This window comes from Stomoxys calcitrans, chromosome 1 (genome assembly GCF_963082655.1).
Source record: "Stomoxys calcitrans chromosome 1, idStoCalc2.1, whole genome shotgun sequence".
Taxonomy (NCBI): domain Eukaryota; kingdom Metazoa; phylum Arthropoda; class Insecta; order Diptera; family Muscidae; genus Stomoxys; species Stomoxys calcitrans.
The window spans coordinates 268,213,715-268,226,981 of record NC_081552.1 but is presented as its reverse complement, the minus strand read 5'-3'; the positions used below and the strand labels follow the sequence as shown (position 1 = coordinate 268,226,981).

The 13,267-nt window shown below is 36.4% G+C and overlaps 1 protein-coding gene across 1 annotated transcript in view; it reads left to right on the top strand.

Annotated features, from left to right (window-relative positions):
* Window positions 1-13,267, top strand: part of LOC106090429 (uncharacterized) — a 90,095-nt gene that overhangs the window by 16,752 nt on the left and 60,076 nt on the right. The gene's annotated exons all lie outside the window — the stretch shown is intronic.

The window sequence follows — 13,267 nt, the reverse complement described above, 5'->3', positions numbered from 1 at the left end:
AAATCTGATAATAAATATGGGTTTTATGGGCCTAAGACCCTAAATCGGCGGATCGGTCTATATGGGGGCTATGTCAAGATATAGTCCGATATAGCCCATCTCCGAACTAAACCTGCTTATGGGCAAAAAAAAGAATCTGTGCAAAGTTTCAGCTCAATATCTCTATTTTTAAAGACTGTAGCGTGATTTCAACAGACAGATGGACGGACATTGCTAGATCGTCTTAGATTTTTACGCTGATCAAGAATATATATACTTTATAGGGTCGGAAATGGATATTTCATGTGTTGCAAACGGAATGACAAAATGAATATACCTCCATCCTTCGGTGGTGGGTGTAGAAACATACACCGATCGCCCTGTTTGAGTTCTTTTGGAGGTTGCAACCATTACCCTATTTTGATTTTATTCCCTCCACCGAAGGATGAAGGTATATTCATTTCGGAATATCCATTTCTGACCCTATAAAGTACATATATTATTGATCATCGTAACAATCAAATTTATAATCCGATTTCGCTGAAATTTGTCACAGTGACTTGTGTAAGGCGTTTCGACACCTATGTCCTATATGGTTCAGATCGGTCTATATTTGGATATAGCTGACGAAAGGTGGTTTACATATATACCCGAGGTGGTAGGTATACATAGTTCGGTCCGGCCGAACTTAATGTCTTTTTACTTGTTTAGTTTATCTTATACCTATATATAGTCCAAGGAAGAACATGGCGAATTTAATCCATGATGGGGGTACATATGATTCGACTCGGTCTCACATAACGCTCGTTTACTTGTTTATGTTTATGCTTATGTATCTGCATGTTTATTCTTATATGTCAGCATGATGCTAAGTTGTGCAGCTTAAATGGAAAATACATGTCGTATGATAATTCTTTTTGTGTGACTATCTCACTTCTTCCTAAACTCGATTGAATTTGAAGGCCAAAACTATAAATCAAGATGTATAAACAAATTTGAGAATATTCAACACTATCCAAGTCAAGGCGGGTGATAGGTAATTGCAATTCCCAACGACCAACATCATAGGAAGTCTCTGCTTAATTTCATACATAAAACTCAATACTTTTGTAAGTAATTGTGATTCCGACCGGCAGACCGACGAACGATCGTGGCTGGATGAATTTTAAATGTTAAGGCAATCAAGAATATATTTACTAGTGCTGGACAGCTTCTTCTATTCGGCTCACTGGACTAGTTCGTTAAGTTGGATCACTTAGTTCACTAGTTATGTTGATTGGATTACAAACTGAGTGACGTGTCTGGTATTTCACCACCTTTTATGGCGTTGGATAAACGAAACTGACAAAACAATAGAAATACCCCACCCCGGTAGTCGGTGGTTATTTTTTCTATGTATTAATTACAAACTTCTGTAAGTTCCACAGATAATTATTTATTTATAAGAAACTTTAAAACTTCTTTGTGCCATCTTGCGTATTTGTGGTTTTTATCTGGTTTCAAATCACAGCTGGAAATGAAAACTTTACCCCCAAGAAATCTGCCATGCATCATACCCTGATGTTCTGCATACTGAAGTTTAACAAAGAAAATCGACGTGGTTTATTTTAAATATTTGCATTAACTATTTATATACGAGTATCTGCATGGCGATACTATTTGCAATGGGGTGATTAATGAAGCATACACTGTTAGAAATAGTTATGGACGAGTTTATAGTCTGTGGTCGTCTTAAAGCCTACAAGTATTTGCAATTGTGGTTTCATTTCTCTCGCAATAAAACCAATCGTCCATGCAATGCGAATTAAAGAAGGATATTTTAACGAGACATTGTTTGGTCTTAGGCCAGCGGAGGAGAAGTAGTTGTGGAAATTCGATACGAAACCTCAATGATGACGATGTTGGTAAGCTTGCTGGGGCGTTGGTGGAGCTCCAACTTTACAATGTTTACAATTTTATTCGCGCAACATTAAAAATCCAATTTAGCCATTAACTTACATTTTTGCTCTGTATGGAAATGCATGAAGTGTATCTTGAGCGCATTTAAAGCCATTCAAACGTTCAGGCGAGCGAGCAAGACGGTGTAAGATGGCGCTCATCATTTCCATTCAACCACATGGCTTTCATGTGCAACGAAGAAGACATATCTTTTAACTGGATGACTGGTTGGCTGGCTTGCTGACGGACAGCCTGGATGGTTGCTGGTTTCGTCTCTCTGGCCTTTCTTATAACGTCAAAACTTTGCGTGATCATATTTCCATATTTTTGCAAAAGGATTGTATTTCAATGAGTATTACTTAACTTTTGTAATAGCAAATTTTCAACATCAAGAAGCTATTAAAGACGTTAGATAGTTCCCGAAATACCTTAAAACACAGGCAACTAATAAACACGGCAACAACTCAAAACATGTGATTAGCTCAGTTGAAACGAAAGTCGTGTTATTGAAACAATTAAATATTAAAATGTAATTTAAAAATTATAAACATATTTTTTATACATTGTGTAACAAAATATTGCCATATTGGAATATAAGAGAGAATTAAAATTTGGAATAGACAGTGTAATGGTTGTGATGCGTTTGCTTCAATCGAATATTTGCGATTTGGGAGCAAGTAATTATGCTGGGTTGCGGATATGAATTGCCCCTTGTAGGGGCTCAAGAAGCAAAATTGGGAGATCGTTTTAAATGGGAGCTGTATCAAGCTATTGATCGATTCAGACTATATTATAAACGTATGTTGAAGGTCATGAGAGAAGCCGTTGTACAAAATTTCTTCCAAATCGAATGAGAATTACGCCCTCTAGAGGCTTAAGAAGTCAAGTTCCCAGATCGGTTTATATGGCAGCTATATCAGGTTATGTACCGATTTGCGTCATACTTAGCACAGTTATTGAAAGTCATAACAAAATACTACGTGCAAAATTTCAATCAAATCGGGCGAGAATTGAGCCCTCTGGAGGCTCAAGAAGTCAAGACCAAAGATCGGTTTATATGGCAGCTATACAAAACATGGACCGATTTGGCCCATTTACAATCCCAACCGACCTACACTAATATAAAGTATTTGTGCAAAATTTAAGCGGCTAGCTTTACCCCTTCGAAAGTAAGCGTGCTTTCGACAGACAGACGGACGGGCGGACATGGCTAGATCTACTTAAAATGACATGAATATAACACTTTATGGGGTCTCACACGCTTATTTTGAGGTGTTAACAAATGATCAATGATTTTTTATGGTCGGAGTTGGAAGGCATTGATCTGGACAACATCGAGATCAATACCTTGCCCCGGTTCCTTAGTGAAATGCTCAAGGGCAAAATTTGCATTTGTATTGATCTCGATAACATTTTCTTTCAATAGTGTCTGAAAGAGGTTAGTGTTATGTCTGAAAGAGGTTATCACAACTGGCCACCAAGATATTCTGATTTAGCACCTTTTGACTTCTTTCTTTGGGGCCACATGAAAGATAGGGTTTACGCCAACAGCCCAGCGTCGATTTGATTATGAAAAATTTCATAGTCGTATGGGCCATTTGGCTGATGTCACTTTTTTTATTAACGGCATACCTTCCTTCCTCTTTATATAAAATAAACATCCGATCGTTTGTCTCAAAATATATTTTTTTTCTGTGAATACCAAAATAAAACCTCCTATGTACTACCTATATATATACATACATATATACTTTATGGGAAAGATATATCAAGATGTTAAAAACGACATTCACAGAAAAAAATATAACGAAAATTTTTTCAATTAAAAATAAAAATATTTCCAATTAAAAAACTTATTTAATCAACCATTTTTTAATTAAATACAGATTTTTTTCAATTACGATCGTAATTCAAATTTAGACAATTTTCAATTAAAAAATTAATTGATTCAATAATGTTTTTTAATTGAATCTGAACTTTTTTTTTTAATTACGATCGTTATTGAAACTTTGGTCATGTTCAATTAAAAAATTAATTGATTAAGTGATTTTTTAATTGAATTCGAACTTTTTTTACTGCCTTGATTGAATTTTTTTTTTTAATTTCAATTTTTTTAATTAAATCGTAAAGATTGGAGATATGTATATAAAGCAATTGAAAATTGTATCTCTTAAATGTATACTAATGGCATAACAGCTATTATCTGTTGGGTTTACTTCCCCAATGATTGCACTTCATAAAGTTTCTGCCTCGCTACTTTGGGAAACATTGTTTTCCGTTCCATCTTTAGAAAAATCCACTGAGGTGTTTTGTTTCTAAGGAGGGATCATGCACCAAAACATAAACCTCCAATTCGTGTTCCCGAAATTTTACATATGTGAACCATGTTGCATCGAAATCGACGGGGTCCCCAAATAGCACGCTTTTTTAATATAACATTTGCATATTTTCAATAAAATTTGTAATTGAACCAATTAAAAATTAATTGGCAATATCGTAAATTTTAAATATTTTTTTAATTGCATCAATTAAAAAATAAAAAAAAATAATTTCAATCTTTAATTGGATCAAATAAAAAAGTTAATTGAAAATTTAAGAAAAATGTCAATCATTTATATATCTACCACCGAAGGTTAGGGGTATATTCATTTTATCATTCCGTTTGCAACACATCGAAATATCCATTTCCGACCCTATAAAGTATATATATTCTTGATCAGCATAAAAATCTAAGACGATCTAGCCATATACGTCCGTCTGTCTGTTGAAATCAAGCTACTTTAAGCATAGAGATATTGGGCTGAAACTTTGCACAGATTTTTTTGTCCATATGCAGGTTAAGATAGAAAATATAGCTACATCGGTCTATATCTTGATATAGCCCCCATGTAGACCGATCCGCCGATTTAGGATCTTAGGCCCATAAAAGCCACATTTGTAATCAGATTTAACTGAAATTTGGAACAGTGAGTTGTGTTAGGCCCTTCGACATCCTTCATCAATTTGGCCTCGATCGGTTCAGATTTGGATATAGCTGCCATATAGACCCATCTCTCGATTTAAGATGTTGGGCCCATAAAAGGCTCATTTATTGTCCGATAGTGAGTTAGGTTAAGCCCCTTGACATACTTCTGCAATATGGCACAGATCGGTCCAGATTTGGATATAGCTGTCTTATAGACCGATCCGCCGATTTAGGGTCTTAGGCCCATAAAAGCCACATTTATTATCCGATTTTGCTGAAATTTGGACAGTGAGTTGTGTTTGGCCTTTCGACAGCCTTCTTCAATTTGGCCCAGATCGGTCCACATTTGTATATAACTGCTAATGGACCGATCTCTCGACTTAAGGTTTTGGGCCCATAAAAGGCGCATTTATTGTCTGATGTCGCCGAAATTTGGGACAGTGAGTAAAGTTTACCCCCTCGACATACTTCTGCAAAACGGCACAGATCAGTCCAGATTTGGATATAGCTGTTATATAGACCGAACTCTCGATTTAAGGTTTTCTTATCGATATCCTTGTCGTATATGGTTCAGATTGGTTTATTTTTAGATAAAGCTACTTAAAAGACCAATATTTTGTTATACACAATTGAGCAATGACCTGTACTTATTAGTATTTGGTCGAAATCGGAACATTTTTCGATATAGCTGCTATGGGACATAAGGTATGATTTTTTTCACCGGATTTTGACAAAAGGTCGGCCCGGCTGAACTTAACGCCTTTTTACTTGTTTTAATTGAATATGCAATTTTTTTAATTGAAAATAATTTCAAAAACTTTGATTGATATTATCATTTCCGTGATTGAAGCAGTTTCAATTAAAATATTAATTATATCAATTAATTTTGTGATTGATACAGATTTTTATTTTTTTCTGTGTTAGTATACACCCCATGACATAGTGGTGGTAATGAACATGTTCTTCTTCTCTATAACATATTATTTTGTCTCAAATTTACATGTGTGTGTTAAACTCATACATATATCTGTGTGTAGACTAGAAATTGAAAGTATCTCATGTGTGTCTATACTATTTGATATTTGTCGTTGTTGTTGTAAGGCTTCTTTGTTGTGTGTTTTATGGTAATTAGTCAGACAGCAATACTCTATTAAGGACAAATTGCAAAATGTTGCCAAAAACACAAAAAAAATGTAATGAGACGAGAAGGAGAACAACTTGGAACAATTTATGTTTACTTTAACTACGCACACACAATTAAGTGAATCACTTTATTATTATGAATGTCCTGGGAGCAATTTGCGTTTTGAAATTCTCGAATGTAAACAATTTTGTGTTAAGTATTAGTTTAACAAGGATTTGTTTACAAATTTACTTATGGAGGCTTACAAAGACGTTCAATACCTTAATTAAATGATCAAATATATTGTCAAATGTGAAAGTAAGTTAGAGAAGATTGCCTAGGTTAATAATGTACATGTGTTTAATGAGGAGGATATATACTGTGGCTATATGGAATATTGATGTGAGTTGTGTTCTAAATGGGATTTGATATGTTATGTTAAAGAACCATCTTCTAATGGAAGCAGAAATTTCATATTATTTTATTTTACCACACGTTGTGGGTAAATACGGTTTTAAAATTTTTCTGAGTTTTCTGAGAGTGGGCTGTTAACCTAAGCATCATCAATCTTCATCATATCATCCAATAAAGATTTAAGCATCCCATTTATTTTAGAACAATAAAACAACCTCAACTATAAAGGCTAATATAAATGTTATGACTTCCCATTTGCTGTAAAGTGATTACGCCAATTATGGATAAATGATTGAAGCGAAAACAAAAAAATTATTCAATTTAACCCCAACAGAGGTGAGCAAACAGATGGTGCCCGTTCCCCACAAAATCATTTTCAACGAACTCTTTTACTTTTTGGGGAAGCCAATAAAATCGGATGATTAAACACAAAATATGAGGCGACATGTGTAATCAATCGAACATGCACCCAAACAATGCCACCTTTTCATAAAATTCATAGGATTTAGTTTATGGTCTATTAGTTGTGTGTGAGACATTTGACTTAGGGGGCATGAAACAATAGCAAAAACAGTCAATGTTTTTCGAATTTTTAATTTTATTTTATTTCCTGTCTCTATTGTTGTTGGATGACCAAAAAAGTCAGTTACGAATGGTTGACTCCATTAGAGTAACCGTAAAATATTTTTAAAAACAAAAATAACTCCCATTCCCTCTAAACTGACAAATAAATACCGAATAATCTAAACAAACAAATCAACTTAGAAAACATTTTGTGAAGTCACTGCAAAATGAACTGAACTTTGTACAACAGCACAGAAGACTGAGATATAAGAAAATGGTGCCATAATCATGTGTCCCGCAATGCTAAAGAACTTTACGCTTCATTACCACCGTCGGCTTTGAGGTAGAAGAAGTGAAAAGTCTATGAACTCCGTCCATTTGTCAAGCGGCAGACAAGCTGACTTTCAACCAACGAACCACCCATTGAATTCTTCCAAACTAAATTTGTGTTGGCGCTTGTTAATATAACTTAAAAGGGCACAGTGGGAGTGAAGCCACGGACATATTGGTAATGTAATTTACCATCGATTTAAAAAGTTTAAAATGTCAAACGCCATTATACCAGTCATCAATAAAATTCTTATAACAAAATATGACAAAATGTTATTGTATTTAAGAAAATATTACTGCAATATTCCGTTTTTATAAAAATTTATAGAAAACCACAACCTCGGGTATAAATGTAAACCCCCTTTCGTCACAATCCGGTGAAAATTGCATAGCTCCCAAATCCAGCACGGACATTGAGTGGTCTAATATATATGTCACTATTCAATTTTGTAAAACAAAATATTGGTCTTTTTGGCAGATATATCCAATTGTAAACCGATCTGAACCATATTCAGGTAGGATATCGGGAGGTTTAGAAAAACTCACTATTTCAAATTTCAACGAAATCGGGCAATGAATAAAACTTTTATGGGCTTCAGTCCCCTTATTAGCAGATCGGTCTATATGACAGCTATATCTAAATATAGTACGATCTGAAACATATTTAGGTTGGATGTTGGGAGGCCTTAATCAACTCCCTGTTTCAAGTTTTAGCGAAATCGGGTAATAAATAAAGCTTTTATGGGCTTCAGACCCTTTTTCGGCAGATCGGTTAATATGACAGCTATATCTACATATAGTCCGATCTGAATCATATTAAAGTGAGATGTCAGGAGGCTTAAAATAACCCACCGTTTAAAATTTCAGCGAAATCGGGTAATAAATAAAGATTTTATGGTATGCAGACCCTTTATCGGGAGATCGGTCTATATGGCAGCTATATTTAAATATAGTCCCATCAGAACCATATTTAGATCAGTTGTCGGGAGGCTTAAAATAACCCACTGTTTCAAATGTTGGCGAAATCGGGTAATAAATAAAGCTTTTATGGGCTTCAGACCCTTTACCGGGAGATCGGTTTATATGGCAGCTTTATCAGGTTATGGACCAATAGAAACCATACTCGGCACAGTTGTTGGAAGTCATATCGAAACACGTCATGCAAAATTTCAGCCAAATAGGACGAGAATTGCGCCCTCTAGAGGCTCAAAATTCAAGACCCAAGATCGGTTTATATGACAGCTATACAAAACATGAACCGATTTGGGCCATTTACAATCCCAACCAAAAAAGTATTTGTGCAAAATTTTAAGCGGCTAGCTTTACTCCTTCAAAAGTTAGCGTGCTTTCGACAGACAGACGGACAAAGCTAGATCGACTTAAAATGTCACGACGATCAAGAATATATATACTTTATGGGGTCTTAGACGCATATTTCGAGGTGTTACAAACAGAATGACGAAATTAGTATACCCCCATCCTATGAAGGAGGGTATAAAAATAAAAGTAGGTTCCATTCTTTCTCGGCAAACAAGCGCGATGTAGTTAAGAATGCAATTAACTTATATATCGATCATTTTCGGCAAATTTCACAGTTGAATTCGGTTTATGTGACACCAAAAATGTAAACGAATTTTCGTCTTCTAAAATTCGACATTCGACTACGCCATAGCCAACTGGAATAAGAGGGAATATGATAACGACGATTGACATAAATATCTTCTTTGAATTTAAAAACTGCCATCTCTCAACGAGATGGCTGAACAGTCAAAAATTCACCTGTTCTGGGTGCCAGGCCACAGAGATATACCGCAGGGTAGATCAGACGAGCTTGCGAGATAGGAACTGTCCTGCGGCATATCCATGCAAACTGGAATGCCTCTGGCGACATATAAGTTAGATCTTAGGATCAGGCCCAAAGGGCAAGGAATGATAGATGGTTGCAAAGGGGGGGTTGTGAACACTTCAAACACCTAATCTAGACTTGAGGAGGCCACCGTAGCGCAGAGGTTAGCATGTCCGCCTATGACGCTGAACGCCTGCGTTCGAATCCTGGCGAGACCATCAGAAAAAATTTTCAGTGGTGGTTTTCCCCTCCTAATGCTGACAACATGTGTCAGGTACTATGCCATGTAAAACTTCTCTCCAAAGAAGTGTCGCACTGCGGCACCCCGTTCGGACTCGGCTATAAAAAGGAGGCCCCTTATCATTGAGCTTAAACTTTAATCGGACTGCATTCGTTGATATATGAGAAGTTTGCCCCTGTTCTTTAGTGGAATGTTCATGGGCAAAATTAGCAATTTGCAATCTAGACTTCAAAAGGTCTATCGTTCTGCCGTCACTGACTAGAAAAGACATTGTGACGGGTCTCTGTCAAATTGGAAAACATGTTGACAGACTGAAGGTTGCATTAACGACTTCTGCAGAAGCAGTAAGAACTTCGAGGAAGAAGAGACTATAGAACATTTGCTGTGTGTGTGTGTCCCACTGGCAGTCTGAAGGACTTCCATAAGAACATAAGAACTGGATGTTTCAACGTAAGGAACTAGAAGACATCTTCCTTCTCTTGTTCCTGAGGTATCACAATGGACGAAAACGTCCAAGTGGGTCTGCTGACAGACTGCTACTTAAACCTAACATTTTTCAAAATATAAAATCCTTTGATTTGTTTTACCCACCACCGAAGGATGGGGTATATTCTGTTTGTCATTCCGTTTGCAACACATCGAAATATCCATTTCGGACCCTATAGGGTACATATATTCTTGATCAGCGTAAAAATCTAAGACGATCTAGCCATGTCCGTCCGTCTGTACGTCTGTCTGTTTAAATCACTCTACAGTCTTTAAAAATTGAGATATTGAGCTGAAACTTTGCACAAATTCCTTTTTTTGTCCATAAGCAGTTCGAAGTTCGAAGATGGGCTATTTCGGACTATATCTTGATATAGCCCCCATATAGACCGATCCGCCGATTTAGGCCCATAAAATCCACATTTATTATCAGATTTTGCTAAAATTTAGTTGTTTTGGGCCCTTCGACATTCTTCATCAATTTGGCTCAGATCGGTTCAGATTTGGATATAGCTGCTATATAGACCGACCTCTCGATTTAAGGTTTTGGGCCCAAAAAAAAAAAACGCATTTATTGTCCGATGTCGCCGAAATTTGGTATAGTGAGTTAAGTTAAGCCCCTCAATATACTTCTGCAATATGGCACAGATCGGTTCAGATATAGCTGCCATATAGACCGATGTCTCGATTTAAGGTTTTGGGCCCATAAAAGGCGCATTTATTGTCCGATGTGGCCGAAATTTGGGACAGTGAGTTGTGTTAGGCCCTTCGACATTAGTCTTCAATTTGGATATAGCTTCCATATAGAGCGACCTCTCGATTTAAGGATTTGTGGCCATATAAGGCGCTTTTTTAGTTCGATATCGACGAAATTTGGGACAGTGAGTTGTATAAGGCTCTTCGACATTTTTCTGCAATTTGGCCCAAATCGATCCAGATTTGAATATAGCTGCCATATAAACCGATGTCTCGATTTAAAGTCTTGGCCCCATAAAAGGCGCATTTATTATGCGATTTCACTGATATTTGACACAGTGATTTATGTTAGGCTTTTCGACATCCGTGTCGTATATCGGTTTATATTTAGATTTAGCTACTAAAAAGACCAATATTTTGTTATAAACAATTGAACAACGACTTGTACTTATTAGTATTTGGTCGAAATCGAAACATATTTCAATATAGCTGCTTTGGTATGCATTTCTCACAGGATTTTGACGAAAGGTGGTTCGCTTATATACCCGAGATGGTGGGTATCCAAAGTTCGGCCCGGCCTTTTTACTTGTTTTTCGTTTGTCAGCGACAACCTAGGCCTCTTGATTTATGATGAAAATTTAGTCCAAAGAAGCCAATAAAATATTAAAAAAAGTTATCGAACACAATTAAAGCAATAACCTTTTCTTTTTTACATAGCCATTATAGCAACAAAATTTTTTCACAAAATTTTCTGCCATTTTTTTTAATGTTTTACGTAAAACGCTTTGCAGGAATTGGCTACGAGTGTTTAAACTGTTTCCTACAATGTGGGCCAAGTGAAAATGTATCCATCACGATGATAGGCCATCATGGATGATATGCAACTACGATGATGATGGCTTTAATTGAAATCAGTCCAAAACATAAATCAATTCATTTCGCTTAATTGAATTATTCAATGCCAAGAAATTACATTTATTTAGTTGTGTATTAATACCCGGCATGCAGTAGTTTTATAATCGGATGACGCTTTTACTACATATTGAATAAATGATTCAATGACACTTAACGTTTTTCGCTGTAATGCAGACTAAAATATAAAACTAAGTTCGTTGAACATGTGTTTAGGGGCTGATATGGGGTGGGTGAGGAGAGAGACTAGTGGGTGCATTACATATTACATTGCCACTTGGCCCGGCCACCACGAGTATTAATTTAACCCGGCATTTTTCCAAAGCGCCATCACAAAACCACAAGTGACCTTAAGGTGGCGGCACAGAAGGGACAGAAGGCAGGCGATGGGCAGCATTGAAAAACTAGTCAACAACCAGTGAACTGAGCCAACTGCCGCCGATCAAAGACACCAAAGACCAATCGTAAAAACGTTTTTCTCTGCCGATAAGCGACGCTTGGCAGTACTTCAGTGCAGTCGCGCTGAGTTTGAACAAAAATATCGAATTACTAATAGGGTTATTGTCACCATGGTTGGTAGTAAGTCAAGCCAGGCAAATTGAAATCCAAATGATAAAGTTTCCACTTTTCGTCTACTTTAGAGATGATTATTTAGTATATGTCTGAGATTTCGGAAAGGTTAATGTGCGAAGGAGACATGATATTTTGTAAATAATTGTTTTAAATATGGTTTTAACCCACGTTTAAAATATTTTCGAATTCATTTGGATAAGGCCAATTGCTAAAATGAAAAGGATTGTCTATATTAGATCGTAGACTTTGCAGCAGATATATATTACGGTGCAGCAATACTATCAGGACTTAACGGTATTTTATTTAGCAGTACCTTGAGGTAAGTGGAGTTCACAGTCGGTTCCAAAAGTAGCCACATAAAAAAAATAAAGGAAATTAACTTGAATTTTTATAGCCTTCACCATAGGATGGGGGTATACTAATTTCGTCATTCTGTTTGTAACTCCTCGAAATATTCGTCTAAGACCACATAAAGTATACATATTCTTGATCGTCATGACATTTTAAATCCAACAATCCATGTCCGTTCGTCCGTCTGTCTGTCGATATCACGTTAACTTTCGAAGAAGTAAAGCTAGCCGCTTGAAATTTTGCACAAATACTTCTTATTGGTGTAGGTCGGTTGGGATTGTAAATGGGCTATATCGGTCCACGTTTTGATATAGCTGCCATATAAACCGATCGTTTTGACTGTAATTTTGCACGTGGTGTTTTGTTACTACTTTCAACAACTGTGCTAAGAGTAGTTCAAATCGATCCATAACTTGATATAGCAGCCATATAAACCGATCTGGAGTCTTGATTTCTTGAGCCTCTACAGGGAGCAATTCCTATCCGATCGGGCTGAAATTTTGCACAACGTGTTTTGTTACGACTTCCAATAACTGTATTAAGAATGGTTCAAATCGGTCCAACCCCTGATATAGCTGCCATATAAATCGATCTGGGGTCCTGACTTCTTGAGCCACTAGAGGGCGCAATTATTACCCGATTTAGCTGAAATTTTGCATGACGAATTTCGAGAAATTGTAAAGCCTCTAGCTACTTCATGACCATATTCGAATAACTTTCATTTCAGTCCTATTTTGTCATGATTGTCAAATAAACCTATTTTAAGGGGTTTTGGGGCTGGGCGACCCCCTAGGTACTTGAACCCAACTTTTATTATGAAATTCGTACTCTACTCTTGAATACCTTTAA